At 52.3% G+C, this 25,906-nt stretch overlaps 1 protein-coding gene across 1 annotated transcript in view; it reads right to left on the reverse strand.

Moving 5' to 3' along the window:
- Positions 1-25,906, reverse strand: part of LOC144806462 (uncharacterized) — a 368,766-nt gene that overhangs the window by 66,404 nt on the left and 276,456 nt on the right. The window lies entirely within an intron of this gene.

Below are 25,906 nucleotides of genomic sequence, written 5' to 3' on the forward strand. Positions count from 1 at the left end.
AGAACAATACATCGACTCAAAGCTCACTTCTCAGGGATGTACTGGAATGCCAGCCTCATGGCACACTTAGCCAGATCTTCACCTCCTCCTCCTCAAACTGTTGACCAGCTATCAGGGCAAATGAGCCTGCAGCAAAGCATCGCTGGCTTGGTTCCACACCGCACCAGGCAAGGTGGTCAACTCCATGCTCCTCCAAGTCAGCAAGCACTCTGGTCGAGCCAGTCCTAACCCCACATGAATGTTCCCCATCACAACTATTTTAATGGTACTAAGTTATGTTTCTGCTAAATGTAGGAGTCAAAAAGTGAAAGATTTTACTAGGAAGTGCTGAAAGAGAAATCATGACGTTTTTCAATATTTCTGAGTCTGCCACAGTACACAGGAGCATTATTTCTCTATAGCAAAAATTCATGTATGTGCCCTGTAGAAAGTACGTTTGAATGAAACATGGAATGCATTGCAGCCAAAAATCCATGCAACAACTTAGAGTGCAAGATAACTTGTGTTATTATTCCAGCAGAACGAAATGCCATTCCTAATGTGTACATCATTTTAAAGACAAACCTAGAACAATGTATGGTCAGTGTTGTTCTTCTGCCTGTTAAAAGACAATCTCCATTAATGTATCAGGAAATAAATACTATGAGAAATCCTACTCTATGGAGAGTGCTGCCTGCCACTATATTGCAGGTTACTTCCAACATAATCTTATGTATACATACATAGTCCAGGGTGCTGCCAGCTATCGGGTCTGCACAGAGCAGACTGGGCCACTCAGGAAGGAGGTAAGCTCTACATTTCATCTTAATCCCATAGGTTACATTCACAGCCTGATGGGTCTGGAGAACTTTATCCTCGCTCTAACTGCGCCGAGCAGATGGACTGAGCCCAACATAGTCTGTGTTGTGTGTTGGGTGATGCCTGGCATCTTATTTTCATTGGCGGGAGGATGAAGCTCTGATAGGAGCTACTACAAGTAGAGCAGAGGAACAGGACCACAGATCGCCACAGAGCGACAACTGCCCAGAAGCTGAAGAAAGAACTCTGGAACAGCAAACCTCCTACACCCTGGAGATTTTCCAGGATAAGCAAATGATGGTAATGAAATGCAAACTGCAGCATTAAGGTCACACACTACAACATCTTTCCCTTTAAACCGAAGTTAACAGCCTACAAGCAAAAAACTAAACAAAAAGCAACAAAACTAGAAAATGCATTTCCAAATGCTGCAAAAGAGAAACAGTTAATACAAATGAACAATATTAAACTTTGTTGGTACCTTAGTAATGTGCTTACTTCTTGGCTTCACTCCATCTGCAGCAATAACGCTCTGAAAGGAGAAATTACTGCTGTGAGTCTCAGAGTCTTCAGTATTACTGGTCTCAGTCACGAAGACTGTGGTGTCGGAAGATAACTTTCTCTTATTTGGCTTTATAGTTCCACCAGTCACGCCATCGCTTTTAGCAGATATGCTACTGTCAGCAGCATCATAACTTCAGGCAGATCAGCAAAGTGGATATCACCAATCACATTGGGTGAACAGACTCGTCACTGCTACATACATCCACTCTGGTCTCAAATTTGCTTGATGCTGTCAAAATGCAAAGAGCTGCAATATATTCTTCACACTTTCCTGACTACTTTGTTTTAAAAAGTTGTGACATTCAAGCGTGATTCTTGGTTCACCTGCAAGCTCAATATTTTTAGAGGTTCTATTGCCACACAATACTATTCCCATATTCCAGTTTGTCCACAGGGTGCTTCAAGCCTGGTAGGTTATCACCTGCCTGTTTTGCAGATAATTTTAGATAGTTTCTGTAAGAAACTGAAATATTATTTGCCGTAGATGAGGCACAATCAGAACCGTTGTCAGAGTGAACTTTCAAAGCCATTCAATTAACCTAGGATCAACCCCCTGGTGCCTAAGCACGGAACAGGCAGGCTTAACTTAAGGTAATATGTAAAATATTTATGCAGAAACCAAAAAAGTAAAAGTCAAAATGCAAAACAATAAAAAACCCAAACCGAAATAGAAAAATAAAGTAAAGTATATTGAACAAAATGACACTAAAATGACAAAATCCAATAAGGGGAATGAGATATGAACTGTAACGCCAACTAGGTTTCAGGGGTAAAGTTGGCACAAACAAGCAAAGTCTTAATCTTAATTTGATCATAGGGAAGTACACTATTGCACAGCACTCCCCACTTTACTTAGCTCTTATGGACCTGTCCTCAGCTTTCGATTTTGTCAATAGGTCCCGTCTATGGTCCATCCTTTTAGAATATGGACTGGATGAGGCCCTTGTTCATTTTTTGGCCTATCTCCATAGGGACCTGAAAGCGTGGGTCAGGATTGTTGGTGGGGGAGAGGTTTCCACTTACATCAGTGTAGACAGAGTGGTCACACAGGGGTGTGTTCTGACCCCTTTTCTATTTATCATATATATAAACAATTTACATAAATCACTGATCACACTAACTAATGATGTTACCAGAATTCAAGGCAAACCTCTCCCAGTGCTTTTATACACAGATGATGTGGTTTTAATTGGTCGCACACCAAATGCACTACGCACTTTAGTTTGAGGTTTCACAGATTTTATGTCCAGCCTAGATTTATGCACAAAATTTAATACATCTTTTATAATGCCTTGTGGGCCAAGGAAATGTCCTTTAAATTTGATCTCTGTGGGCGACCAAAAATTAACTTGCACTGCTACTTTACCATATCTGGGAATGTTCTTCGCTGCGAACGGCACCTGGTGTGAACACTTGGCATATTGTAAAAGTAAGTTCTCAAGGGCTTTTAACTCAAACCTCAGTCTCCTCCGCCCTAACAGATGGGGAACAATTCCAGCCCTTTTAAAGATTTTTAAGATCCTGTGAGTACCAATAGCTACCTATGGGGCAGAGGTATGGAGCGTTGCCAAATGCTCTTGCGTCCAATCAGAGGAAAATAGATTTTGTAGAAAACTCTTAGGCGCTCCAATCTCCACCCCTTTATATATATGTCAAGGTGAACTGAAATTAGGATACATTGAAGACATCATAAGGGCCCGCCCTGCACTATTTTGGCTATCCATAATGAAAAATCCCGAGGCTTCTCTCACAAGGGACATAATAGATGGTAGTCTTCGCTGTGAGAAAGGGATGGATATTCCATGGCTTCCTGGGGTAGTCAAGAGTCTGGAAAGCGTTAACCTTAGTAGACTGTTTGCCAATTCGAACACAGCTGTAACAATGGACAAAAAAGTTTTAAAGACAGCACTGTACGCACTTTATAGCGCGGAAAGACTAGAAAGGGAATTGAATAATCAAACTTTTGCAAAATGTATATCCATTGCGTATCCTGAGCATTGTCTACCAAGTTATATTGCACTACCCATGTCTCAATGGGAGAGAGGCCACCTATTCCGTCTAAGAGCTGGGACAGTAAGATATTTGCTTTGTTTTCCCTATAGTTATAACGCAAAACGTGACTCCCTGCCATGTCCATGTGATGGTCACAGCGGTCAAACACTTTTACTCTTTTTATTCTTTAGTAGATACTATATGAAATATGCATAATGGTTGCTAATTCCGTATTTAAAAAAAATGTCACCTATTGATTTAACAGACGCTCTTGACTGCAAATTTAAATTGGACAATGTTGAATTGATCTTGCGCATTGGCAACTTTTTGAAAGTAGCTACGGGTGCACGGAAATCTATGTGCGATCTATGAAGTCAATCGTATTGTACTATTCACAATATGCCTAGGTTTACTGTATTTTGCTACATTATGGATTGGAGATTGCTATCTATTTATTTTTTTATTGGTTTTTATCCTGTACGTTTGTTACTTTTATGGATATGTTGCTATCCGAATAAAGTCTTCTGGATTAGGAACGGATTGGCTACTTTCAGTCCTCTCACTCTTGAATGGGATTAGAAGGGTTTCTTTAAGTTGGCTGCTGCTTATGGCTTTCCCTGACAGTGCTCTGTGGATAACTCATGTTCCTGCAGTTAGCAGATAATTAATTTCCAAGTTTGGGGGCTCTCCGAGAGGCACAGTGACAAGAGAAGGCTCACAACTTTTTGTGTATTAAGTTTATGTGCAGGTCAGTAGTGTAACAAAACGTAAGCCCTCACCCCCACTCCCCCCCTGCAAAAAACATGGACGCCTTTCTTCCCCCAGACTGTCAGGACCTCTCAGGCCAGAATGAATTAAATGAAGGGTGTTAAGTATTCATATTGTAACCTGGAATTGCATATCGTTTTGTATTATCATGCTTCACATTCTGATCATGGCAAAGTGCAATATTGTTCTAAACCTTCTCTGTCTAAATAATATAGCAATGTAACTTGCTTTTTATGCGCATACTTTCATTCACTGTTCTGGGCAAAAGCAGCTTGTTCTGCTAATCCTTCCCTAACTTTCCAGAAGTGTCGGAGCAGACAGGCTAGTGGAGTCATTCTTGGTTACTGAGGGATTCAGTTACATTTTTGCAACATTTCTTCAGTGAGTCTGTTTATTCTTAAATGCATTGTGACAAGAGGCTCAGATAAGATGTTTATGTATTTGTAAAGTGCATAGCCCAAACTTTGCTGCCCCCGGGAAAATATGAGTAGCTGTGATCTAGATCACCAAAAGGCAGGAGTAGTTAGACACGAGGACTAAACAGAAGCATGCATCTCTAAAAGGCACAAACAGGAACCAATGAAAACAAGCCTTGGCATTAAGCATGGGCGGATTTTGCGTATCGGCAATCCGCGGATTTGCGGATTTGCGTATTTCGAAAATACGCAAAATACGCGGATCCTAGCGTTTTTTTTTTTTTTTTGTGTTCGCACGGGTTTCTGCACGTTCGCGAGGGTTTTATTGTACAAAGCGCTCGCGAACGGGCAGAAACCCGTGCGAACACAGATGCATAGGCCTCTATCCAGCATCACAGCTGATTTTCGACGGTAGATTTGGGAAGAAGGCACATCTGCCCAGCCTTGACAATGCTCACGATTGTTTTTGGGCTGATGAATGAGTCACTGAATTTAAGCTTCAACTAGGGCACATGCTTTATTGATATCTGTAAGTGCTTCCTGTTGAGGTTTAATTTTTGTGACAGGACAACCGTGCCAGAATGAACCCTGCCCTTCATATTTATTCAAGAAGACGCCACCGGTGTGTGTTACTATGCAATGGCGCCGAAGGGCGCAGGGGTCCCTTGAGTGAGCTGTCCATCATAGTGGGTAAATGGCGGGAAGACGGTGCCCACCGCAAGTGTGTGGGCGGGGCCAAACGGGCGGGCTCCCATGCGAGTGCACATGCCTCTTGTGTGTATAAAAGGTCCGAGACCGATCAGACCAGCAGATGAAGATACAGAACCTCCTGTCACAGGAACAGCACGGGGATTGCGCTCGTGAAAGGCAAGGATGCAAAGGCCTCTATCCAGCATCTCAGCTGATTTTCGATGGTAGATTTGGGAAGAAGGCACATCTGCCCAGCCTCCACGACGCTCACGATTGTTTCTGGGCTGATGAATGAGTCACTGCATTTGAGCTTCAACTAGTTCCAGCGACCATGTGTGTGTTACTATGCAATCGCGCCGAAGGGCGCAGGGGTCACTGTCTATTTTACAATGGCGCCAGCAAGCTGCCAGCGCCGTTGTAAAATAGTTACTAAGTTAGCTTGCACAGGAAGCATTTAGATAAAATAAAGCAGGTGCTGCTTTATTTTATCTAAGTGCTTCCTGTGCAAGCTAACTTTGTAACTATTTTACAACGGCGCTGGCAGCTTGCTGGCGCCATTGTATACACGAGTTTGAACCCGTTACGTCGCGGATTTTTTTTTCCGGATTTTGTGGGAAATCCGCAAAATACGCGGATTGCGGATTTCCCAAAAATCCGCAAATCCGCGGGCGTAGCGGATTTTACGCCCACGCTTACTTGGCATAGCCAATAGGTCTCGCCTTTGGGACCTTATACGTGTTTAGCCATGCAACAGTTGATGTTGTTGCACCAAGGATATTGTGCTGGATAACTAAACACTTATAAGGTCCCAAAGGTATGACCTAGTGACTATGCCAAAGCTTGCTTAACTGATGGGCATTGGCTGACCGCTACCTGGTTACTGAGGCCCTAGTGAGGTTGAGACATATTTGGGGGAGTTTTAGCCAAATCAGATTCTACTGTGCATGCCCAAGCCTAGGTAGCAATGAAGCGCAGTTGGTAGTGCTGACTATGAGTGTGTTCTTTCACTGTGGGGAGAGAAGTTGGCCTAACGGCTAGGGCGCTCGACCTCAGACCTGGGGATCTTGGTTCGAGTCTTGGTAACGACGCCAAACATCCTGTGATTCTGGGCAAATCACTTAATCTCCCCGTGCCTAACAAAAATGAATGTGTGTCCACATGTAACGTAACTGGTGCTATGTAAAGCGATCTGATACCCGATTTGGGTCAAATTTGCGCTATATAAAACTCTGCAAATTTTTTTTTTTTTTAAACCAAAAAAAAACTGTGCTACTTTCAATTGACGGGGCTGCCCCCGTTTACTCTGGTGAAAGCCAAAAACGGAATTCAAGTGATCTTCTCATCACACAGACTTTTCAGGTGAAAAAAATGACAACGTTTGCTGAGGCCCTTCAAAATAGTTACCCTACTACACCAATGAGAGTCAATGAACATTTTTTATACAAAATAATCATGTCTAATGATCGATGCAGACAACAAAAAATAAAAAAATGAATGCTGTGACAGCATGCTTTAGACCCAACCAGCACCAGACAATTGTTCTCAGGTAATGCGGTGAGAATCTGGAACTCACTTCCTCCTTTGCCCCGTGCCATCACCTCCATCCAGATCTTCAAAGCGGACCTCAAATCTCTTCTATTCCAAAGACACTTTCAGAACTAATTCTCTCCTTCAGACCCCGCCAGGAAGTTCTTTACTCATTGTAATTTGTCATATATATGTATATTTTTGTTTGTACATTCTGTGGTGGCTGTGTTTGTTATTGTGTTCCTTTTGCCTGCATTGTTTTGATTCTATGGCCTGCTACCTTTGTTTGTTCCTTTCCTGTAACAGTTCTCTCATGTAACGTAATTGGTTCTATTGTACAGCGCTCTGACACCTTTGGGTAAAATCAGTGCTTTATAAAAAAGCATCAAATAAAATAAATAAATAAATAAATGACCTCACCGGGTTTAATACGGGTGCTGTGGTCCCTGCTGTGGGTCGGGCCTCCTCCGCTGGCCCTGCGGAGCCTGAGGCCAGGACTGAACTATGAGCGCGGGTTAAAACAGGGCCTGTTCATGGATAACTGCGCATGCGCTGGGGATAGACACTGCTTCCCACAGCGCGGGTTAAAGAGGCCTTGGATTAACTATGCATGCGCTGAGGACAGACACTGCCTCCCGCTGTGGAGCGCGAGTTAAGGAAGGCCTTGAATTAACAACTGCGCATGCGCTGAGGACAGACACTGCCTCCCACCGCGGAGCGAGAGTTAAGGAAGGCCTTGAATTTTTTCTTCAAAGAATTTGGTCTGTGTTTGGATTATCTCCCTATGATATTTTCTAATAGCTGCCTTATATTGACTTTTGATGGCGGGATCATAGTTTTTTCTCCACAACCTTTCCATTCTTTTACATGATTTTTTTGTCAGAATTAATTGCTCATTGAACCATGGGGCTTTAATCCTAACATCAAGTTTAAGTTGTCTGATTTTCTGTGTGTGTGTGGCTGCAACTTTGTTGAGCCAGTCAGCCCAAATCTTGTTGTCCTCTTCTACGTCATCTGTCAGGCTTGGTGCTTGGTCCTCTAAATCAATCCTTACGTTGTCAGGTAGGGATTTGGGGTATTTATTCTTAATCCAGGTTACTTTGTGACTGGTGTGTCGAGCCTGTGGATTTTCCAGTGTAAACGGGAGGAAATAATGATCCGACCATGGCATTGGTATAGGGGTCCCTACTTTTAGCTTAGAGTCATTTGAAACAAGCATTGGCATAGCCAATCAGTCTTGCCTTTGGGACCTTATAAGTGTTTAGCCATGCACAAGTTAATGCTGTTGCACCAAGGATATTGTGCTGCTTAACTAAATATTTATACGGTTCCAAAAGCGAGACCTATTGGCTGTGCCAATGCTTGTTTAGTGTTGCACTGGTGCTTCCTTTGGTACAGTGCTATACACCGTATTTTAAAATAGGGTTAATACATATAATCAAATAAACGTTGCCTGTGCAAGATTGTTTCCTACTGTTTTTGTAGTGTTGCTCTGGTAGTACGAGTCAACACTAACTGTTTATTGCTCATTTTAAACTAATAAAGAGATTGAATTACAGGAGTCTGAGACTCTGAAAATGCATCTCTGCCACGGACAAGACCTCTCTGGTTGTTTACTCGGAAGCAGGAGCAAATCTTGCAACAATACCTGAACTCCCGACAGTCATCTTCAAAAGTCTGAGTATAAAAAAAGCTTGCAAAAACTATTTTCTTTACAGGTGCTTGTTGTTGTCCTAGATATTTATGTATGCATGCGTATCTGCGGTGGGTGTCCTTAAGTGGCATTTTGTTAACTATTCAAAAGTGTACTCAAAGCGAGCTCTGGCTGATGCTTGCGCATCCACGGAGCCATCGTTGAATGAACAGGTTTTGATTAAGTAAAGCACATTCAAATATTCTCCCCGTAGGTGTGCGTGCATCACTGGTAGGAGCGATCTTTGATGAGATTTGTTAAAGCAAGTGCTATTTGAAGATGCAAGGAGTGCATGCGTGCACTTGCGGCACGTTAAAATGTCAGTGTGCGTGTGCGCCCAGTCGGCTCTTTTTGGAAGCACATACTCGTGCTTGTGGCGCACCACTGCTTAATAACAATGTATCTGCCCAGGCAGCTTGTGCAGTCTCGTGCCTGGCTCCAGGCAGGCTGCATTGTAATTATCTCCTGTAGCGCCCGCAGCTAAATTGACACACAGTGCGCTGCCAATTACCGGGGGCAGGGCCTACCCTCAGCAGTCGTTGCTCCTGGCTGTCACTCACACTGCGGCACTGTGGGGGGGAGGGGGCGGGATAATTATCCAGATGTGTCCGCCGTAGTCCCTGTGGTTGCTCCTGCTGTGGAATATCCAGATGTGACATGCTTTCTGCCTCGGCTCCCTCACGTCCTGGGACACAGGAGGAAGTAAGTGAGGTTGGTCAGAAGTGGCCGGGGACTCGAATCTGAGGCGAGTGAATCCTGCAGGGTCTGCGCATATTTGTTTTCAATGGTAGGTGACCGTAGAGCCTGAGGAGGAATGTACCGTTTTTTTGGGCCGGTGGCTGTATTACGTTCAAAATAAGGTTGACTTGTTCTGACAGCTTGTAAGTGAACGCAGTGCATGGTCTCGTACGTTTTTTGCAAACTGCATTAGGGCCAAGCATGGCAGTTATTGTGTTTTTTTGCAGGTGTAGAAAGTATTGTTGCTTTTTATATTAGTATGTTACGGCGTTGTGATCGGTTGCACGTTGTTGGTAGTGTCTCACAGAGAGCAGTTAATAAAAGCAGATTCGCTGCGTTTTCCTAATAGGCTTTGACCATATTTAATCGCACTTACATGTCTATCAGTTAGCCTCAAAGATCCCCGTTTTTTTCGTTGCACTCTTCCACTTCTCGGAACTAATGAGCATCACCGGGATCTAGATGGGAGAGGGAGCAGTTGTGGCTCATTTGCTGCCACATTCACAGCGGTAGTTGTTGACCCAAGCTCTGACTTTGGTCAACCACCACAGCTGTTCAACGTGGCTGCTTAGAAAATAAACACACTGCACCCAAATACCTTAACTGTAAAGTAGTGTTTAAGACGTTTTTCATCTGTGACGCACACTTGCTCTAATATATATGATTACGAATTTAGCTTTAAGAGTTTACCCACAGGTGTGTATGTATGATTGTGTGTATATCTACCTCCTACTGGCGGTCGCAAATAAGTTAACTGTGTAGCTTCGGTGAGCCGGACCATTACACTGTGGCTGCTCACTTTACTGGTGTGACATTTTAAAGTAATACTGCCTGCCGTGCTGTGATCGCTGTGTGTGTGTCGCAGCCTATCATGAGGCTTGCCCAGAAATCAGGCTTCCATGCCACTACTGACTGCGTCGGCCAGAGTCCTAAAGTCAGCGGACTAATTAATTTATGGTAGAGGCCCGACACAGCTGAGCTCTGTGTTAAGGCCTCTCACATCCTGTTGTATAGTCCTGTGATTCTGCTTTCTAAGCACAAGTCCTTGCTCTTGTTTGCTGGTAATTCTTAGCGGATCCATGTGAGTCCTGCTTTCTAGATGTCCGCATTTTATTGTTTTCTAGTGGTGATGTTGAGGCTGGTATTAGTAGTTACTTCACAAGCCTTATATTAATACTGCTTACAGCATTCGCCTATGAATAAGGTTGCCCCTGCAGTGGCAGGCCACTCCACTCTGTTGTTCACCCCACTCCAAGTGACCTGTCATGTACAACAAACACCACCCGATAAAAGTGTTTTGTTTTATACTCCTTGTTTCACCATGCTCCTTATCTTTTATTTTGGCATTTTTTCAGCCTTTTTATCCTTATTCGCCTTATGTGCCATCCAAAATTCACAAGTCTATTATATGATCAGCATTGTACAAGAGAAGCAATTAAATAGCAATACAATAAAACTCATGCTTCCTATCACTTTTATGAAATATGTAAGTAAAGAAGACTCGGTGTCTAGAACAGGAGAATGGTCACGGTCTTCAGTGCTATGTCATGTGAAGTGATGCCCGTCCTCTTATCATAGCAGCCAAGCTGATGTGTGACATTTTGATAAATTCATTATAACTATAAAGTAAAGTAAAGTCCACATTTGTAAAGCGCACAATCACCCGTAAGGGTCTCTAGGCGCTGGGGGCCGTCGGGAAGATTAAGCGAGCTATTGCCCAGAGTCACATGGTGCTGGGCTAACCTGCCGCCGGAGCCGGGGATCGAACCGTGGTCCCCAGATTCCAGCGTCAGTCGCCCTGGCCTCTTCCATGAGTTACCCACGCAGGCGTTTCTTTCTCATTGCTCAAATAGGTCTAATTTCTGATATTTATACGCTTCCCTCGTCCTCATTGCTTGATTTTTTTGCTCGCAAGAAAGTGTCACTCATAGTTGTTGAAATGTCACTCATAATTATCCTGAAGTTATGAAAATGTCACTCACAGCAATCTGACACCTTGGCAGCTCTGCTCCTCATCACAGGCTTTTCAGGCGAAACAAATGTCACCGTTTGCTGGGGCCTTGACAAGAGCGACCCAACTCCAGCAGTGAGGGCCAATGAGCATCGTTGAGACAAAATAATCATCCAGCGATGCAACAACAACAACAACAAGCAGCAGACACTCTTTGTATCTCATGGCTGTTATGTTGTGCATTTACCTTTAAGTTACATGCCTCGTGGTAGGAATGCTATGAGGTAAGAGAGAACGTGGAATGTGCATCTTGAGAGTGGGCAGCAGTTGTGGAGTTGTAAGGCTGTTGGATAGCTGCTCCCTGGCGCTCACCTGTTATTCTTAATAACTAATAAATATATACATATTTACATATATCGGCCTCATCATTACAATTGGCGACGTTGGGACGTTCTGAAGTTGGACCCAGGATTTTTAGACAACTTGGAGCAGCATCGTTAACGATTTCGGAATCGCTGTGAAAGACTTTGGAAATTGCCGGCTGCTCTCATTTACTGGAACACAGATGCAATTTTGCATGACTCAATAGTTGCGAGTCCTTCTTCTACTGAAGAGAAGGGAAGTGCTATTTCTGTTAATCCCAATGTGGTTGAACATAACATTGGTAAAAGAATTCCTATTTTGCCTTGTAGATTCAAGGACTATGTTATGAATTAGTTTTATTGTTCATGCTTATGTTTTCTCTTTATCGTTTTCTTTCATTGTTTTTTTTTCCTTTTGTTATTTTTTTTTTTTTTATATTTTATGGAAGGGGGGGATGTGTTATGTTGTGCATTTACCTTTAAGTTACATGCCTCGTGGTAGGAATGCTATGAGGTAAGAGAGAACGTGGAATGTGCATCTTGAGAGTGGGCAGCAGTTGTGGAGTTGTAAGGCTGTTGGATGGCCGCTCCCTGGCGCTCACCTGTTATTCTTAATAACTAATAAATATATACATATTTACATATATCGGCCTCATCATTACAATGGCCTCACCTGGGGTTCAATGTGGGTCTTGTGCTCCCTGCTGTGGGTCGGGCCTCTCCTGGGTAGTTTGGGTGCTGAGGGCCCTGCTGAGCCTGAGGCCAGGACTGAACCATGAGCGCAGGGTTAAAAGGAGGCCTGTTCATGGACAACTGCGCATGCGCTGAGGATAGACACCGCTTCCCGCAGTGCAGATTAAAGAGACAGTGGATTAACTGCGCATGCGCCTAGGACAGACACTGCCTCCCGCCGCGGAACGGGGGTTAAAGAGGGCCTGATGGATGAACAACTGCGCGTGCGCGGAGGACAGATAGCATGTAGGAAAAATGTCTTTCTTTCATTCACAGCACAGTAAAGGGGACACAATGAATGAGAGACAACAGCTGCCTCGCGCCAGGGAGCACGAGGCGCCTCGCGCCACAGCACCCGCGGAGATGTGTTCAAGTACAAAGCTCCTCGGTTCGACTCCTCTATGCTGGGGGAAGTGTCTCTCCTCTGCGCAGGCGCAGTGAGACCGAGCGTCCTCTGTTTAGGGCAGTTCACAGTCCATACCTCGCGCAAGGACCTAACTCGGCGCCAGGAAGTAGTGTCTTCACTTCGCACATGCGCAGCTGTGACACGCGGGTCTGGTGTGATGGATGTTTAGTTCGCGCGTGAGATGGTGGCTCGTGGGGAATAACACACCGGGCCCCACACACTCCTCACAGGCATTCGGGCCCCCGGTGCACCCTCCCCCCAGGCCCTGCAGCCCCCACTGACCGGAGCACAAGTAGAGGTGAGGGAGGCCTCTGACCCCGCGCACTGCATGTAACATCCAACGAAGAGCATCAATGCAGCTGCACCAGCAGGGGGCGCTGCACTGGGGGCGGTGGAAGCTGAAGGGACCCCTGCAGGGTCTGTGTGTGACCTCGAGGATGCACTGGAGATAAAGAGCATCAATGCAGCTGCACCAGCAGGGGGCGCTGCACTGGGGGCGGTGGAAGCTGAAGGGGATCCCTGCAGGGTCTGTGTGTGACCTGGAGGATGCACTGGAGATAAAGAGCATCAATGCAGCTGCACCAGCAGGGGGCGCTGCACTGAGGGAGGTGGAAGCTGAAGGGATCTCTGCAGGGTCTGTGTGTGACCTCGAGGATGCACTGGAGATAAAGAGCATCAATGCAGCTGCACCAGCAGGGGGCGCTGCACTGAGGGAGGTGGAAGCTGAAGGGATCTCTGCAGGGTCTGTGTGTGACCTCAAGGATGCACTGGGGATAAAGAGCATCAATGCAGCTGCACCAGCAGGGGGCGCTGCACTGAGGGAGGTGGAAGCTGAAGGGATCCCTGCAGGGTCTGTGTGTGACCCTTGTTGATGCACTGGAGATAAAGAGCATCAATGCAGCTGCACCAGCAGGGGGCGCTGCACTGGGGGCGGTGGAAGCTGAAGGGATCCCTGCAGGGTCTGTGTGTGACCTCGAGGATGCACTGGAGATAAAGAGCATCAATGCAGCCGCACCAGCAGGGGGAGCTGCACTGAGGGAGGTGGAAGCTGAAGGGATCCCTGCAGGGTCTGTGTGTGACCTGGAGGATGCACTGGAGATAAAGAGCATCAATGCAGCTGCACCAGCAGGGGGCGCTGCACTGGGGGCGGTGGAAGCTGAAGGGATCTCTGCAGGGTCTGTGTGTGACCTCAAGGATGCACTGGAGATAAAGAGCATCAATGCAGCGGCACCAGCAGGGTGCGCTGCACTGGGGGCGGTGGAAGCTGAAGGGATCCCTGCAGGGTCTGTGTGTGACCTCAAGGATGCACTGGGGATAAAGAGCATCAATGCAGCTGCACCAGCAGGGGGAGCTGCACTGGGGGCGGTGGAAGCTGAGGGGGATCCCTGCAGGGTCTGTGTGTGACCTCGAGGATGCACTGGAGATAAAGAGCATCAATGCAGCTGCACCAGCAGGGGGCGCTGCACTGGGGGCGGTGGAAGCTGAAGGGATCCCTGCAGGGTCTGTGTGTGACCTCGAGGATGCACTGGAGATAAAGAGCATCAATGCAGCGGCACCAGCAGGGTGCGCTGCACTGGGGGCGGTGGAAGCTGAAGGGATCCCTGCAGGGTCTGTGTGTGACCCTTGTTGATGCACTGGAGATAAAGAGCATCAATGCAGCTGCACCAGCAGGGGGCGCTGCACTGGGGGCGGTGGAAGCTGAAGGGATCCCTGCAGGGTCTGTGTGTGACCTGGAGGATGCACTGGAGATAAAGAGCATCAATGCAGCTGCACCAGCAGGGGGCGCTGCACTGGGGGCGGTGGAAGCTGAAGGGATCCCTGCAGGGTCTGTGTGTGACCTCGAGGATGCACTGGAGATAAAGAGCATCAATGCAGCTGCACCAGCAGGGGGCGCTGCACTGGGGGCGGTGGAAGCTGAAGGGATCCCTGCAGGGTCTGTGTGTGACCTCGAGGATGCACTGGAGATAAAGAGCATCAATGCAGCGGCACCAGCAGGGGGAGCTGCACTGAGGGAGGTGGAAGCTGGAGGGATCCCTGCAGGGTCTGTGTGTGACCTCGAGGATGCACTGGAGATAAAGAGCATCAATGCAGCTGCACCAGCAGGGGGCGCTGCACTGGGGGCGGTGGAAGCTGAAGGGATCCCTGCAGGGTCTGTGTGTGACCTCGAGGATGCACTGGAGATAAAGAGCATCAATGCAGCTGCACCAGCAGGGGGCGCTGCACTGGGGGCGGTGGAAGCTGAAGGGATCTCTGCAGGGTCTGTGTGTGACCTCAAGGATGCACTGGAGATAAAGAGCATCAATGCAGCGGCACCAGCAGGGTGCGCTGCACTGGGGGCGGTGGAAGCTGAAGGGATCCCTGCAGGGTCTGTGTGTGACCCTTGTTGATGCACTGGAGATAAAGAGCATCAATGCAGCTGCACCAGCAGGGGGCGCTGCACTGGGGGCGGTGGAAGCTGAAGGGATCCCTGCAGGGTCTGTGTGTGACCTCGAGGATGCACTGGAGATAAAGAGCATCAATGCAGCTGCACCAGCAGGGGGCGCTGCACTGGGGGCGGTGGAAGCTGAAGGGATCCCTGCAGGGTCTGTGTGTGACCTCGAGGATGCACTGGAGATAAAGAGCATCAATGCAGCGGCACCAGCAGGGGGAGCTGCACTGAGGGAGGTGGAAGCTGGAGGGATCCCTGCAGGGTCTGTGTGTGACCTCGAGGATGCACTGGAGATAAAGAGCATCAATGCAGCTGCACCAGCAGGGGGCGCTGCACTGGGGGCGGTGGAAGCTGAAGGGATCCCTGCAGGGTCTGTGTGTGACCTCGAGGATGCACTGGAGATAAAGAGCATCAATGCAGCTGCACCAGCAGGGGGCGCTGCACTGGGGGCGGTGGAAGCTGAAGGGATCCCTGCAGGGTCTGTGTGTGACCCTTGTTGATGCACTGGAGATAAAGAGCATCAATGCAGCTGCACCAGCAGGGGGCGCTGCACTGGGGGCGGTGGAAGCTGAAGGGATCCCTGCAGGGTCTGTGTGTGACCTCGAGGATGCACTGGAGATAAAGAGCATCAATGCAGCTGCACCAGCAGGGGGCGCTGCACTGGGGGAGGTGGAAGCTGAAGGGATCCCTGCAGGGTCTGTGTGTGACCTCGAGGATGCACTGGAGATAAAGAGCATCAATGCAGCTGCACCAGCAGGGGGCGCTGCACTGGGGGCGGTGGAAGCTGAAGGGATCCCTGCAGGGTCTGTGTGTGACCTCGAGGATGCACTGGAGATAAAGAGCATCAATGCAGCTGCACCAGCAGGGGGAGCTGCACTGGGGGCGGTGGAAGCTGAAGGGATCTCTGCAGGGTCTGTGTGTGACCTCAAGGATGCACTGGAGATAAAGAGCATCAATGCAGCTGCACCAGCAGGGGGCGCTGCACTGGGGGCGGTGGAAGCTGAAGGGATCTCTGCAGGGTCTGTGTGTGACCTCAAGGATGCACTGGAGATAAAGAGCATCAATGCAGCTGCACCAGCAGGGGGCGCTGCACTGAGGGCGGTGGAAGCTGAAGGGATCCCTGGAGGGTCTGTGTGTGACCTGGAGGATGCACTGGAGATAAAGAGCATCAATGCAGCTGCACCAGCAGGGGGAGCTGCACTGAGGGAGGTGGAAGCTGAAGGGATCCCTGCAGGGTCTGTGTGTGACCTGGAGGATGCACTGGAGATAAAGAGCATCAATGCAGCTGCACCAGCAGGGGGCGCTGCACTGGGGGCGGTGGAAGCTGAAGGGATCCCTGCAGGGTCTGTGTGTGACCTCGAGGATGCACTGGAGATAAAGAGCATCAATGCAGCTGCACCAGCAGGGGGAGCTGCACTCGGGGCGGTGGAAGCTGAAGGGATCCCTGCAGGGTCTGTGTGTGACCTGGAGGATGCACTGGAGATAAAGAGCATCAATGCAGCTGCACCAGCAGGGGGCGCTGCACTGGGGGCGGTGGAAGCTGAAGGGATCTCTGCAGGGTCTGTGTGTGACCTCAAGGATGCACTGGAGATAAAGAGCATCAATGCAGCGGCACCAGCAGGGTGCGCTGCACTGGGGGCGGTGGAAGCTGAAGGGATCCCTGCAGGGTCTGTGTGTGACCCTTGTTGATGCACTGGAGATAAAGAGCATCAATGCAGCTGCACCAGCAGGGGGCGCTGCACTGGGGGCGGTGGAAGCTGAAGGGGATCCCTGCAGGGTCTGTGTGTGACCTCGAGGATGCACTGGAGATAAAGAGCATCAATGCAGCTGCACCAGCAGGGGGCGCTGCACTGGGGGCGGTGGAAGCTGAAGGGATCCCTGCAGGGTCTGTGTGTGACCTCGAGGATGCACTGGAGATAAAGAGCATCAATGCAGCTGCACCAGCAGGGGGCGCTGCACTGGGGGCGGTGGAAGCTGAAGGGATCCCTGCAGGGTCTGTGTGTGACCCTTGTTGATGCACTGGAGATAAAGAGCATCAATGCAGCTGCACCAGCAGGGGGCGCTGCACTGGGGGCGGTGGAAGCTGAAGGGATCCCTGCAGGGTCTGTGTGTGACCTCGAGGATGCACTGGAGATAAAGAGCATCAATGCAGCTGCACCAGCAGGGGGCGCTGCACTGGGGGAGGTGGAAGCTGAAGGGATCCCTGCAGGGTCTGTGTGTGACCTCGAGGATGCACTGGAGATAAAGAGCATCAATGCAGCTGCACCAGCAGGGGGCGCTGCACTGGGGGCGGTGGAAGCTGAAGGGATCCCTGCAGGGTCTGTGTGTGACCTCGAGGATGCACTGGAGATAAAGAGCATCAATGCAGCTGCACCAGCAGGGGGAGCTGCACTGGGGGCGGTGGAAGCTGAAGGGATCTCTGCAGGGTCTGTGTGTGACCTCAAGGATGCACTGGAGATAAAGAGCATCAATGCAGCTGCACCAGCAGGGGGCGCTGCACTGGGGGCGGTGGAAGCTGAAGGGATCTCTGCAGGGTCTGTGTGTGACCTCAAGGATGCACTGGAGATAAAGAGCATCAATGCAGCTGCACCAGCAGGGGGCGCTGCACTGAGGGCGGTGGAAGCTGAAGGGATCCCTGGAGGGTCTGTGTGTGACCTGGAGGATGCACTGGAGATAAAGAGCATCAATGCAGCTGCACCAGCAGGGGGAGCTGCACTGAGGGAGGTGGAAGCTGAAGGGATCCCTGCAGGGTCTGTGTGTGACCTGGAGGATGCACTGGAGATAAAGAGCATCAATGCAGCTGCACCAGCAGGGGGCGCTGCACTGGGGGCGGTGGAAGCTGAAGGGATCCCTGCAGGGTCTGTGTGTGACCTCGAGGATGCACTGGAGATAAAGAGCATCAATGCAGCTGCACCAGCAGGGGGAGCTGCACTCGGGGCGGTGGAAGCTGAAGGGATCCCTGCAGGGTCTGTGTGTGACCTGGAGGATGCACTGGAGATAAAGAGCATCAATGCAGCTGCACCAGCAGGGGGCGCTGCACTGGGGGCGGTGGAAGCTGAAGGGATCCCTGCAGGGTCTGTGTGTGACCTCGAGGATGCACTGGAGATAAAGAGCATCAATGCAGCTGCACCAGCAGGGGGAGCTGCACTGGGGGCGGTGGAAGCTGAAGGGATCCCTGCAGGGTCTGTGTGTGACCTGGAGGATGCACTGGAGATAAAGAGCATCAATGCAGCTGCACCAGCAGGGGGCGCTGCACTGGGGGCGGTGGAAGCTGAAGGGATCCCTGCAGGGTCTGTGTGTGACCCTTGTTGATGCACTGGAGATAAAGAGCATCAATGCAGCTGCACCAGCAGGGGGCGCTGCACTGGGGGCGGTGGAAGCTGAAGGGATCCCTGCAGGGTCTGTGTGTGACCTGGAGGATGCACTGGAGATAAAGAGCATCAATGCAGCTGCACCAGCAGGGGGCGCTGCACTGGGGGCGGTGGAAGCTGAAGGGATCCCTGCAGGGTCTGTGTGTGACCTGGAGGATGCACTGGAGATAAAGAGCATCAATGCAGCTGCACCAGCAGGGGGCGCTGCACTGGGGGCGGTGGAAGCTGAAGGGATCCCTGCAGGGTCTGTGTGTGACCTCGAGGATGCACTGGAGATAAAGAGCATCAATGCAGCTGCACCAGCAGGGGGCGCTGCACTGGGGGCGGTGGAAGCTGAAGGGATCCCTGCAGGGTCTGTGTGTGACCCTTGTTGATGCACTGGAGATAAAGAGCATCAATGCAGCTGCACCAGCAGGGGGCGCTGCACTGGGGGCGGTGGAAGCTGAAGGGATCCCTGCAGGGTCTGTGTGTGACCTCGAGGATGCACTGGAGATAAAGAGCATCAATGCAGCTGCACCAGCAGGGGGCGCTGCACTGGGGGCGGTGGAAGCTGAAGGGATCCCTGCAGGGTCTGTGCGTGACCCTTGTTGATGCATTGGAGATAAAGAGCATCAATGCAGCTGCACCAGCAGGGGGCGCTGCACTGAGGGAGGTGGAAGCTGAAGGGATCCCTGCAGGGTCTGTGTGTGACCCTTGTTGATGCACTGGAGATAAAGAGCATCAATGCAGCTGCACCAGCAGGGGGCGCTGCACTGGGGGCGGTGGAAGCTGAAGGGATCCCTGCAGGGTCTGTGTGTGACCTGGAGGATGCACTGGAGATAAAGAGCATCAATGCAGCTGCACCAGCAGGGGGCGCTGCACTGGGGGCGGTGGAAGCTGAAGGGATCCCTGCAGGGTCTGTGTGTGACCTCGAGGATGCACTGGAGATAAAGAGCATCAATGCAGCTGCACCAGCAGGGGGCGCTGCACTGGGGGCGGTGGAAGCTGAAGGGATCCCTGCAGGGTCTGTGTGTGACCCTTGTTGATGCACTGGAGATAAAGAGCATCAATGCAGCTGCACCAGCAGGGGGCGCTGCACTGGGGGCGGTGGAAGCTGAAGGGATCCCTGCAGGGTCTGTGTGTGACCTCGAGGATGCACTGGAGATAAAGAGCATCAATGCAGCTGCACCAGCAGGGGGCGCTGCACTGGGGGCGGTGGAAGCTGAAGGGATCCCTGCAGGGTCTGTGCGTGACCCTTGTTGATGCATTGGAGATAAAGAGCATCAATGCAGCTGCACCAGCAGGGGGCGCTGCACTGAGGGAGGTGGAAGCTGAAGGGATCCCTGCAGGGTCTGTGTGTGACCCTTGTTGATGCACTGGAGATAAAGAGCATCAATGCAGCTGCACCAGCAGGGGGCGCTGCACTGGGGGCGGTGGAAGCTGAAGGGATCCCTGCAGGGTCTGTGTGTGACCTCGAGGATGCACTGGAGATAAAGAGCATCAATGCAGCTGCACCAGCAGGGGGCGCTGCACTGAGGGCGGTGGAAGCTGAAGGGATCCCTGCAGGGTCTGTGTGTGACCCTTGTTGATGCACTGGAGATAAAGAGCATCAATGCAGCTGCACCAGCAGGGGGCGCTGCACTGGGGGCGGTGGAAGCTGAAGGGATCCCTGCAGGGTCTGTGTGTGACCTCGAGGATGCACTGGAGATAAAGAGCATCAATGCAGCTGCACCAGCAGGGGGAGCTGCACTGGGGGCGGTGGAAGCTGAAGGGATCCCTGCAGGGTCTGTGTGTGACCTGGAGGATGCACTGGAGATAAAGAGCATCAATGCAGCTGCACCAGCAGGGGGCGCTGCACTGGGGGCGGTGGAAGCTGAGGGGGATCCCTGCAGGGTCTGTGTGTGACCTCGAGGATGCATTGGAGATAAAGAGCATCAATGCAGCTGCACCAGCAGGGGGCGCTGCACTGGGGGCGGTGGAAGCTGAAGGGATCCCTGCAGGGTCTGTGTGTGACCTCGAGGATGCACTGGAGATAAAGAGCATCAATGCAGTGGCACCAGCAGGGGGCGCTGCACTGGGGACGGTGGAAGCTGAAGGGATCCCTGCAGGGTCTGTGTGTGACCTCGAGGATGCACTGGAGATAAAGAGCATCAATGCAGCTGCACCAGCAGGGGGAGCTGCACTGGGGGCGGTGGAAGCTGAAGGGATCCCTGCAGGGTCTGTGTGTGACCTCGAGGATGCACTGGAGATAAAGAGCATCAATGCAGCTGCACCAGCAGGGGGCGCTGCACTGGGGGCGGTGGAAGCTGAAGGGATCCCTGCAGGGTCTGTGTGTGACCTCGAGGATGCACTGGAGATAAAGAGCATCAATGCAGCTGCACCAGCAGGGGGCGCTGCACTGGGGGAGGTGGAAGCTGAAGGGATCCCTGCAGGGTGTGTGTGTGACCTGGAGGATGCACTGGAGATAAAGAGCATCAATGCAGCGGCACCAGCAGGGGGCGCTGCACTGAGGGCGGTGGAAGCTGAAGGGATCCCTGCAGGGTCTGTGTGTGACCTCGAGGATGCACTGGAGATAAAGAGCATCAATGCAGCGGCACCAGCAGAGGGTGCTGCACTGGGGGCGGTGGAAGCTGAAGGGATCCCTGCAGGGTCTGTGTGTGACCGGGAGGATGCACTGGAGATAAAGAGCATCAATGCAGCGGCACCAGCAGAGGGTGCTGCACTGGGGGCGGTGGAAGCTGAAGGGGATCCCTGGAGGGTCTGTGTGTGACCTGGAGGATGCACTGGAGATAAAGAGCATCAATGCAGCCGCACCAGCAGGGGGCGCTGCACTCGGGGCGGTGGAAGCTGAAGGGATCCCTGCAGGGTCTGTGTGTGACCTCGAGGATGCACTGGAGATAAAGAGCATCAATGCAGCTGCACCAGCAGGGGGCGCTGCACTGGGGGCGGTGGAAGCTGAAGGGATCCCTGCAGGGTCTGTGTGTGACCTGGAGGATGCACTGGAGATAAAGAGCATCAATGCAGCCGCACCAGCAGGGGGCGCTGCACTCGGGGCGGTGGAAGCTGAAGGGATCCCTGCAGGGTCTGTGTGTGACCTGGAGGATGCACTGGAGATAAAGAGCATCAATGCAGCCGCACCAGCAGGGGGCGCTGCACTCGGGGCGGTGGAAGCTGAAGGGATCCCTGCAGGGTCTGTGTGTGACCTCGAGGATGCACTGGAGATAAAGAGCATCAATGCAGCTGCACCAGCAGGGGGCGCTGCACTGGGGGCGGTGGAAGCTGAAGGGATCCCTGCAGGGTCTGTGTGTGACCTCGAGGATGCACTGGAGATAAAGAGCATCAATGCAGCTGCACCAGCAGAGGGTGCTGCACTGGGGGCGGTGGAAGCTGAAGGGATCCCTGCAGGGTCTGTGTGTGACCTGGAGGATGCACTGGAGATAAAGAGCATCAATGCAGCTGCACCAGCAGGGGGAGCTGCACTGAGGGAGGTGGAAGCTGAAGGGATCCCTGCAGGGTCTGTGTGTGACCTGGAGGATGCACTGGAGATAAAGAGCATCAATGCAGCTGCACCAGCAGGGGGCGCTGCACTGGGGGCGGTGGAAGCTGAAGGGATCCCTGCAGGGTCTGTGTGTGACCTCGAGGATGCACTGGAGATAAAGAGCATCAATGCAGCGGCACCAGCAGAGGGTGCTGCACTGGGGGCGGTGGAAGCTGAAGGGGATCCCTGGAGGGTCTGTGTGTGACCTGGAGGATGCACTGGAGATAAAGAGCATCAATGCAGCCGCACCAGCAGGGGGCGCTGCACTCGGGGCGGTGGAAGCTGAAGGGATCCCTGCAGGGTCTGTGTGTGACCTCGAGGATGCACTGGAGATAAAGAGCATCAATGCAGCTGCACCAGCAGGGGGCGCTGCACTGGGGGCGGTGGAAGCTGAAGGGATCCCTGCAGGGTCTGTGTGTGACCTGGAGGATGCACTGGAGATAAAGAGCATCAATGCAGCCGCACCAGCAGGGGGCGCTGCACTCGGGGCGGTGGAAGCTGAAGGGATCCCTGCAGGGTCTGTGTGTGACCTGGAGGATGCACTGGAGATAAAGAGCATCAATGCAGCCGCACCAGCAGGGGGCGCTGCACTCGGGGCGGTGGAAGCTGAAGGGATCCCTGCAGGGTCTGTGTGTGACCTCGAGGATGCACTGGAGATAAAGAGCATCAATGCAGCTGCACCAGCAGGGGGCGCTGCACTGGGGGCGGTGGAAGCTGAAGGGATCCCTGCAGGGTCTGTGTGTGACCTCGAGGATGCACTGGAGATAAAGAGCATCAATGCAGCTGCACCAGCAGAGGGTGCTGCACTGGGGGCGGTGGAAGCTGAAGGGATCCCTGCAGGGTCTGTGTGTGACCTCGAGGATGCACTGGAGATAAAGAGCATCAATGCAGCTGCACCAGCAGGGGGCGCTGCACTGGGGGCGGTGGAAGCTGAAGGGATCCCTGCAGGGTCTGTGTGTGACCTCGAGGATGCACTGGAGATAAAGAGCATCAATGCAGCTGCACCAGCAGGGGGCGCTGCACTGAGGGCGGTGGAAGCTGAAGGGATCCCTGCAGGGTCTGTGTGTGACCTCGAGGATGCACTGGAGATAAAGAGCATCAATGCAGCTGCACCAGCAGGGGGCGCTGCACTCGGGGCGGTGGAAGCTGAAGGGATCCCTGCAGGGTCTGTGTGTGACCTGGAGGATGCACTGGAGATAAAGAGCATCAATGCAGCTGCACCAGCAGGGGGCGCTGCACTGAGGGCGGTGAAGCTGAAGGGATCCCTGCAGGGTCTGTGTGTGACCTCGAGGATGCACTGGAGATAAAGAGCATCAATGCAGCTGCACCAGCAGGGGGCGCTGCACTGGGGGCGGTGGAAGCTGAAGGGATCCCTGCAGGGTCTGTGTGTGACCTCAAGGATGCACTGGGGATAAAGAGCATCAATGCAGCTGCACCAGCAGGGGGCGCTGCACTCTGGGAGGTGGAAGCTGAAGGGATCCCTGCAGGGTCTGTGTGTGACCTCGAGGATGCACTGGAGATAAAGAGCATCAATGCAGCTGCACCAGCAGGGGGCGCTGCACTGAGGGAGGTGGAAGCTGAAGGGATCCCTGCAGGGTCTGTGTGTGACCTCGAGGATGCACTGGAGATAAAGAGCATCAATGCAGCTGCACCAGCAGGGGGAGCTGCACTGGGGGCGGTGGAAGCTGAAGGGATCCCTGCAGGGTCTGTGTGTGACCTGGAGGATGCACTGGAGATAAAGAGCATCAATGCAGCTGCACCAGCAGGGGGCGCTGCACTGGGGGCGGTGGAAGCTGAAGGGATCCCTGCAGGGTCTGTGTGTGACCTCGAGGATGCACTGGAGATAAAGAGCATCAATGCAGCTGCACCAGCAGGGGGAGCTGCACTGAGGGAGGTGGAAGCTGAAGGGATCCCTGCAGGGTCTGTGTGTGACCTAGAGGATGCACTGGAGATAAAGAGCATCAATGCAGCTGCACCAGCAGGGGGCGCTGCACTGGGGGCGGTGGAAGCTGAAGGGATCCCTGCAGGGTCTGTGTGTGACCTCGAGGATGCACTGGAGATAAAGAGCATCAATGCAGCTGCACCAGCAGGGGGCGCTGCACTGGGGGCGGTGGAAGCTGAAGGGATCCCTGCAGGGTCTGTGTGTGACCTCGAGGATGCACTGGAGATAAAGAGCATCAATGCAGCTGCACCAGCAGGGGGCGCTGCACTGAGGGAGGTGGAAGCTGAAGGGATCCCTGCAGGGTCTGTGTGTGACCTCGAGGATGCACTGGAGATAAAGAGCATCAATGCAGCTGCACCAGCAGGGGGCGCTGCACTGGGGGCGGTGGAAGCTGAAGGGATCCCTGCAGGGTCTGTGTGTGACCTGGAGGATGCACTGGAGATAAAGAGCATCAATGCAGCTGCACCAGCAGGGGGCGCTGCACTGAGGGAGGTGGAAGCTGAAGGGATCCCTGCAGGGTCTGTGTGTGACCTGGAGGATGCACTGGAGATAAAGAGCATCAATGCAGCTGCACCAGCAGGGGGCGCTGCACTGGGGGCGGTGTAAGCTGAAGGGATCCCTGCAGGGTCTGTGTGTGACCTGGAGGATGCACTGGAGATAAAGAGCATCAATGCAGCTGCACCAGCAGGGGGCGCTGCACTGGGGGAGGTGGAAGCTGAAGGGATCCCTGCAGGGTCTGTGTGTGACCTCGAGGATGCACTGGAGATAAAGAGCATCAATGCAGCTGCACCAGCAGGGGGAGCTGCACTGGGGGCGGTGGAAGCTGAAGGGATCCCTGCAGGGTCTGTGTGTGACCTTGAGGATGCACTGGAGATAAAGAGCATCAATGCAGCTGCACCAGCAGGGGGAGCTGCACTGGGGGCGGTGGAAGCTGAAGGGATCCCTGCAGGGTCTGTGTGTGACCTTGAGGATGCACTGGAGATAAAGAGCATCAATGCAGCTGCACCAGCAGGGGGCGCTGCACTGGGGGAGGTGGAAGCTGAAGGGATCCCTGCAGGGTCTGTGTGTGACCTCGAGGATGCACTGGAGATAAAGAGCATCAATGCAGCTGCACCAGCAGGGGGAGCTGCACTGGGGGCGGTGGAAGCTGAAGGGATCCCTGCAGGGTCTGTGTGTGACCTTGAGGATGCACTGGAGATAAAGAGCATCAATGCAGCTGCACCAGCAGGGGGCGCTGCACTCTGGGAGGTGGAAGCTGAAGGGATCCCTGCAGGGTCTGTGTGTGACCTCGAGGATGCACTGGAGATAAAGAGCATCAATGCAGCTGCACCAGCAGGGGGAGCTGCACTGGGGGAGGTGGAAGCTGAGGGGGATCCCTGCAGGGTCTGTGTGTGACCTGGAGGTTGCACTGGAGATAAAGAGCATCAATGCAGCTGCACCAGCAGGGGGCGCTGCACTGAGGGAGGTGGAAGCTGAAGGGATCCCTGCAGGGTCTGTGTGTGACCTCGAGGATGCACTGGAGATAAAGAGCATCAATGCAGCGGCACCAGCAGGGGGAGCTGCACTGAGGGAGGTGGAAGCTGAAGGGATCCCTGCAGGGTCTGTGTGTGACCTCGAGGATGCACTGGAGATAAAGAGCATCAATGCAGCTGCACCAGCAGGGGGAGCTGCACTGAGGGAGGTGGAAGCTGAAGGGATCCCTGCAGGGTCTGTGTGTGACCTCGAGGATGCACTGGAGATAAAGAGCATCAATGCAGCTGCACCAGCAGGGGGCGCTGCACTGGGGGCGGTGGAAGCTGAAGGGGATCCCTGCAGGGTCTGTGTGTGACCTGGAGGATGCACTGGAGATAAAGAGCATCAATGCAGCTGCACCAGCAGGGGGCGCTGCACTGAGGGAGGTGGAAGCTGAAGGGGTCACTGCAGGGTCTGTGTGTGACCCTTGTTGATGCACTGGAGATAAAGAGCATCAATGCAGCGGCACCAGCAGGGGGCGCTGCACTGGGGGCGGTGG

The sequence above is a fragment of the Lissotriton helveticus genome, assembly GCF_964261635.1.
Source record: "Lissotriton helveticus chromosome 1_1 unlocalized genomic scaffold, aLisHel1.1 SUPER_1_unloc_77, whole genome shotgun sequence".
NCBI lineage: Eukaryota > Metazoa > Chordata > Amphibia > Caudata > Salamandridae > Lissotriton > Lissotriton helveticus.